The sequence below is a fragment of the Nomascus leucogenys genome, chromosome 22a (genome assembly GCF_006542625.1).
Source record: "Nomascus leucogenys isolate Asia chromosome 22a, Asia_NLE_v1, whole genome shotgun sequence".
In the NCBI taxonomy this organism is placed as follows: Eukaryota; Metazoa; Chordata; class Mammalia; order Primates; family Hylobatidae; genus Nomascus; species Nomascus leucogenys.
This window is the reverse complement of record NC_044402.1, coordinates 101,006,993-101,014,424: the sequence shown is the minus strand read 5'-3', so window position 1 is coordinate 101,014,424 and position 7,432 is coordinate 101,006,993.

The following is a 7,432-nucleotide window of genomic DNA, read 5'->3' as shown; positions in this document are numbered from 1 at the left end:
CCACCTCCTCCATATAGACACTGAAGTCCACAATGGTGTTTGTGCCGTCTTTGAAAAGGACTCTCATTCCAGCATTCATAACCACAAGGGCATTTTGCTGATGTGAGGCCTGTCAGAAAGCTGAGGCAAACTCCCGCTGGAATACAACAAGAACAACTTTTTTTTTTTCTTCGAGACGGAGTCTCACTCTGTCGCCCACGCTGGAGGCTGGAGTGCAGTGGCATGATCTTGGCTCACTGCAACTTCCGCTCCCGGGTTCAAGCGAATTCTCCTGCCTCAGCCTCCTGAGTAGCTGGGACTACAGGCATGCGCCATCGTCCTCAGCTAATTTTTTGTATTTTTAGTAGAGATGGGGTTTCACCATGTTGGCCAGGCTGGTCTCGAACTCCTTACCTCAGGTGATCCGCCTGCCTCGGCCTCCCAAAATGCTGGGATTACAGGTGTGAGCCACCGTGCCTGGCTTTTTGTTTTAATAAATTTCAAACCTACAGAAAAGTCTCAAGGATAGTACAATAAGTAATAATAACCCATATACCCTTCACCTAGATTCACTGATCACCACTGGTTAACATTATGCCACATACACTCACTCTTGCTCTAGCTAACCCTGGCTACCCCCGTCACATGGTTTTAGCTGAATCACCTAAGAGTTAATTATTGACATCATAAAACTTCATCCTTAAATATTGCCTCATGTAACTCCTAAAATACAAGGGCTTTCTCCTACATAACCTCACCATCATTGTAAGGATAATGAGACTTATTAATGAGTATTGAAACAATAGTATTGTTTAACATACAGTTCATATTCGAATTTTTCCAATTACACAAATACCGCATTTACGATCTCCCCCATGGGAGCAGTGAAGATGTCATCTTCTTAGCTCTCTTGACTCCTTTACTCTAGGAAAGCTCTCCAGCCTTTTTTGTTGTTCATGACACTGACATTTTTGAGAGTCAGACTAGTTGTTTTGCAGCCTGCCGCTCAATTTGGGTTTATCTGATTCTTTTGTCATAAATTGATCTAGGTTAAACCTAGGGGGTGGCAAGAATGCTCCATGGGTGATAGGGGACAGGACCTGCTGCTTCGTTTTCTTCAACTTCCACCCCGCCCCCACTCCTGGCTGCAGACACCCTCCTGGAAACTCATGAACGTGTCATAGGCACCATTCTCACAACATCATCTGCCTTCTCATTTGGCAAATGTTTCTGAAGTCCTAGCATTCCTAAAATTAACCAGCACAGACTCTGCATATTGGGTTCTGTTGATCAAGAGCAAGTTATCAGTAGTAAATCTTTGTTTAATTTTATTCTTCTAATTTATTCCACCATGTCTCTAAGTTATAACTGGGGCAGGGGGACACCTAGCAATATTTCCAGCTAATAGTGGCAATCATCACTATGTATCTGTCCTTGGTGCTCATGTGCCACTCGGTAGAGTGTCAATCAATATCGAATTAGTGAATGATAGTGGGGGAAGGTGTCAACAAAATGAGTGTGCTGTTCTTCTCTGTTCTGGCAATGGCCATGGCTTTTCATTTATTGGTTGAACTGATCTGGAGCTGAAGAACTGAGATTCAATAGTAATATCCACATTTGTTCAAGTTTTCAGTTGGGAAGCAGATATTGCCATTAAGCAAAGAGCAAGTCAAAGCCTTATTTTGCCCATCAGTGAATACACGAACTGCTCATAGTGGACCAGAATCTTAGTATGATCAGAACTCATTTGGTTCCCTGTATATTTCTCTGAAGTTCTTATTAGTTTGAAGAAAACAATCTGGGGCAGTAAAGACAAAATAAAATATTTTACAGGCCAGGCACAGTGGCTCATGCTTGTAATCCCAGCACTTTGGGAGGCTGAGGCGGGCGGATCACGAGGTCAGGAGATCAAGACCATCCTGGCTAATGTGAAACCCCGTCTCTACTAAAAATACAAAAAATCAGCCAGGCATGGTGGCACATGCCTGTAGTCCCAGCTGCTTGAGAGTCTGAGGCAGCAGAATCGCTTGAACACGGGAGGCGGAGGTTGCAGTGAACCCAGATCGCGTTACTGCACTCCAGCCTGGGTGACAGAGTGAGACTCTGTCTCAAAAAAAACAAAAGAAAAGAAAAAAAAAGATTTTATAAATTATTCTTTATTCCACTCAACTTCTCTGAGGCTGATGGTGGGTTTTGGTTATGATTCTGCCACCCATTCACTGTGCAACTTTGTTGAAATAATTAAACATATTTGGGCCCCAGTCTCCTCATCTGTACAATAAGGTTATTGATTTCTTTCAAGTATATGACTTGTCATTCCAGGGATCCTAGGTTTTTAGAGCTTTTGAAGAAGAAGGATAAGAGAACAATGCAATGTCCTGAAATTCTCTAATGAAGCAGATTGACACCTAATCTGTTATTGTTTGCACCTAGGCATGTATAAAATATTTGCTACAAATTCTACTTTTTATTATGCTGTATTCAATCCAAGATAAAAATAAACCAACAAAAGCAAACAGACGAAAGTGAACATTTTAAACTTTATAATCTCATATCTTTCTAGAGACAGGAATAAAAAACAAACTAGGACTTGTCCTGGTTTAAGGCTTGCATTGGTTGCTCCTGCAAGAAAATGATCATTTAAAGGAATTTGCTGTATTTCTTCTGCTAGGAAGGAAAAAACCAATTTCATTTAAAGATATTATATACTATTGAAACTACTATTATTAAACTTAGGATTTCTTATTTTGAAAGTATATGCTAAAATTAAAATTAAATTGAAAAACAGCCACACATAATATCGTGACTATCCCAGATTCTGGTTATATCCAGATGTATCTGGAAGCCTTGTCTTGGGAAAACAGTCTCCTACCTGTGCTAATGGAGCAGAAATCCTCCAGTTTATGGGGAGCATTCTGTCAAGATTACAGTGTGCAACTTGCTGGGAAGAATGGTGGGAATCAGTGGGTAAATGTGGTGACAGTGACAGACAGAGGGGTGTGTTGTGGGGAGAGAGATTGTGAGTGATTTTGAAGAGTTGAAATGTCTGGAGAGTGATGGTGATAAAAACGGATGTATTACTCATGAGTTCTAGTGATGAGTAGAGATACTCATCGGCCATAGTGACATTGGCCGATGAAATACAAATGCCAGCAGTAACATCAATAAATGAAACAACCTTAAAGTCCAGTGATTATTTTAAACCCAAATCCTAAAACATAGCCACACGAATAAATGTTACTCTCTTTGAAATGGCCAGCTTGGGAGAGATTATACATTTGTCTCAGTAATACTGTCATGACATTGTGGGAACTCTGGGGGATATTCTTTCAGAGTCTGTAGTCTCGGGGGTGATAAATCTTTATCCTTTGAAGGTGAGTTTGATTTTTGGTAAGAGGTCAAAGACATTCAGAAACCAGTTTGACATGTAAGGCAGTGGGTCAAATTGGCCATCATACTCTTTGGTCAAAAGCCTATTGAAGAAGAGACTGATTTTTTCTCACGTAGTTTGGAAACCAAGAAGTGTTCTGTCTTTTGTTTCACTATGTAGAGTCACTTCCTTAGGCTGGTCCTACTGGAACTTTCCTTTCAAATCAATGTACCTGACAAGGTCTGTATTATTCAATGGGCCCTTGGCACTATGAAGGGTTATCTTGTGATTCTCATGAATCCCCTTCAGTGGATTTCACTGTAGTTATACATTTCCCCATAAAAGCTACTTATGAAATTGCGAGATAATAAAAAATACATGTGGTGGTCCCTGACCTCAGTTCCTGAGCTCCTACAACCCTGGTAGGTAGGGGCACTAGAAGAATCTTTGGTTTTGACATTTGGTCTTTGATCTCCAGGCCTGACACAGAGCTCCTAAGACCTTTGTAATTTCCTAAGTGACAGGTACATCAGACACAGAGCTTCTAATCCCTTGGAATTTTCTGGGCGACAGCAGCATCTTCTATCCTAATGAGGTGGTGGTTGGTGGGTTCCTGGTTAGCCTGAGAATGCGGGCTGTTTGCCAAGGGAATCAACCTCACAGTTAGAGAGTTGGAACTTTCAGTCCACCCCCGGATGGAGAGAGGAGAGAGGCTGAAAGTTGAGTGGCTCACCAAAGACCAATGATGTAATCAATCATGCCTACGAAATGAAGCTTCCATAAAAACCCAAAAGGTCAAGGTTCAGATGAGTGTCTGGATAGCTGAATGCATGGAGGTTCCTGCAGGGTGGCATGCCGAGGGAGGGCATGGAAGCCCCACACCCCTTCCCACATCCCTTCCTCTATACATCTTTTCCATCTGGCTGTTAACCTGTATCCTTTGTAATATCCTTCATAATAAATGAGTAACTGTAGGTAAAGTGTTTCCCTGAGATCTGTGAGTCACTCTAGAACATTAACCAAACCTGAGAAAGGGCTCATGGGAGCCCCCAATTTCTATTCTATAGGTCACAAGTTGCAGAGGCCTGGATTTGTGATTGGCATCTGAAAAGGAGGGCAGCCTTGTACGACTGAGCCCTCAACCTGTGGGGCCTGACACTGTCTCCAGGTAGGGAGTGTCAGAATTGAGTTAAATTAAGTTGGTGTCCACTGGAGAACTGGTTGGTGTATGAGGAAAAATCCCACACACATCTGACATCAGAAGTGTTCTGGGTTGAGTGGTGTGTGAGGGTAGAAAAAGGTATGCTTTTTCCTTCAGAGTACCAAAGTATAAATTTTTAAAAATGTAAATGATCTCTTTAGAACCTAAGCAAACAAGTCCAAGACAAAAAGGAAGCCATAAAGCTGTTAAAATAAAACTGCCTCTAAAATAAAACTCTATGCTTCATTACATTCTAGTCTTGCTTTATAACATTAATCAATTACAAGTGCTTTGTCTCTTGATAGTGACTAGATAAGAAGACAGATTGAGATGGTTTCACACATGCTTCCTGATCACTTAAAGTGTGTCATTTTCATCCACTGTCCTAACAATGTCTGTGCTTCCAGTTCTATCCACAGCAAAATGAAAAGTTAGCATGGTATCCAATGATTTAAATGACAGATTCATATTATTCCACAATTCTGCGTTCAATACATTTATAAAACTGACATCAGCACTTCTGAGGGAATTCAGTAGCTCACCTTTTGAAGCAAGGTTGAGTACGCAATTGCCTACACCCAAAACAGGAATGAGATCAGAAGTTGAAATTCTGCTAACAGTTGACTACCTAAGGACTAAAATAAAAATTAATCAGCAACCTCAGGGCTTTTATTATGAACGCTGAATTAAACAGAGAATGACATTACTTTTCAGTCTCAGCAATTAGAATAAAAAGTGCCAGCATAAATGAGAGATTTTCTTGCAAATCTTAAAATGTTTTAGAGGAATCACTAATCCCTTTGTTTATTTATGAAACAGAACTGTGAAGACAAATCGTGAAAATCACTTCCATGCCACCCACTTCTAATTTTTGATAAGGAGAGGACTCCAGTGATTTACATATGAAGAATTTATTTTCCAACTCTGCATGTCTAACTTGCTTGATAATAGGAAATAGTTGAGCAGAGTAACCCCAGGTGCTTTCAGTTGGTGGTGGGTGGGTGGGGTTAGTAGAGTATATCTGGGAAGAAAGGGAGTGAGGGCTGTTTGGGGTGAGATGTGGAGGGGGAGGCAGGAGCTGAGCCAGAGAGGGTTTGAAAGAGGAGACTAGGCAACATCCCTGAGACAGTGACATCTGCAGGGTGGGAAAAGTTAATCTCCCAGCCAAGATATCACCACTAAAACCTACCCATGGCTGCAGTGCAGATTCAAGGAGCACAGAGGTGACAATATAACGAGAGATTCAGATGTAAGAGGGGGCAGAGGAGAGATGGCTTGTGGGCAACATACCCTGACAACTTTCGGTCTGGGGAAGCTGCCTCCTGGGAAAGGCCATTGATGGGGATTTCATCGTTGAAGAATTTACTTTGAACAACAAATTGCAGCTAGAATGACTGAGATGAACCTCGCTGGTTAAAGGCCTTCCTATAAAGATAGAACTGTTGTAATCAGGCAGCCTAGAATGTGCATGTCACAGGATCCAGAAGAGGCCAGCAGAAACACCAAGCCACAGTAATCAAAGAGGAGGATGCAGACTGGACCACAGAAACAATCCAATGATTCTTTCATACAGAGGCATTGAGGGTTAGCAAGGATAATGCTGCTACTGTGTTATTTATAGTTGATAATTATATGTATATTTGTAGTCAATATTTTACAGCTATATATAATATATCATAATTGGAATGATATAGAATTACACTGAAAGGTTGAGTTAATTGTGTGGTTCTCATTCATATTTGTTATCAGGTCAATCGTTCTCAATGAACCCATCAGTTATCTCTGTAAGTAACAAGTCAAAGAACCCCTTAGGGAGCTGTTAAAGATAAACATTTCTGGACTGGATAGATTCTCAACAGACAATTGCAGATACGAACCAGGTCATGGGTGGGTGGACCAGGAAGGCAGCACCTCCCCTCTGGCTCCCTATCCTGAAAACTTGGGCATTTAAGTGGCTTATCCACAAGGGTCTGAAATTAGGCAATCTAATGTTTCAATCATGTGAGAAACACCAATGGATACAGCAGAAACTGGTAGAAATCATGAATGATACAACCTTTCCTCACTAAACTACCCACACCCAGATAATGGGTGCAGAAAACCTACTGCCACGTTCCTGATCTATTGTCCAGCCAGGGTTCTCAGATGCTTCAAGAGAGCACGATGTGTCTGTGTGTTCTTTGGGACTTGGGGACCACATCTGCCAGGATGTCCCTCACCTAGGCCAGGCTGAGGCCAGCACCCGGGGTCAGCTCTGAAAGTGAGACACCTTCATTAATATTCTGTAAACCTGGGAAAGAAGAGGGCAAGTGGGAAAGGCCAGAGTAGGCATATAATGCCACCACTGTCTTTCATAAAGGATCCCTTTTTAAATTATTAAATAACACATCTTCACTGTAGACTACCTTGTAAATATAGAAAAGTAAGGAAAAGAGTAAACATGATTCAGAATCCCTGAAAAGCAATCAGAACCATTACAGCCATGCTTTGCACTCCGCCCTAAGGATCAAGAGAGATTTTCCTCATCAGGTGCTGGGTAGCTCCTCTCCCACCATCTCCCCCACTCTCTGCTCCAGCAACAGGCACTGCCTCCAGTCTCCCGCACTCTGTGTGTGCTGTTCCACCCTCTTTACCTGGTAACTCCCCCTTCCTTTCATCTCAGCTGAGAGAAGCCTTCCATAACTGTCCAATAAGTTTGGGTCACCCTATTACCTGCTCCTCTAACATCACATTCCACTCTTTCATAGCATTTGTCACAGTTGTGGTTTTGCATTTCATTTGTTTATTTCTTTGATACCTGTCTTCACCATCAGATTATAAGCTTCATGAGAGCCAAGTCCAGGCCTTTTTCTTTAAGTCATTGTATCCTCAGTGCTTAGCAC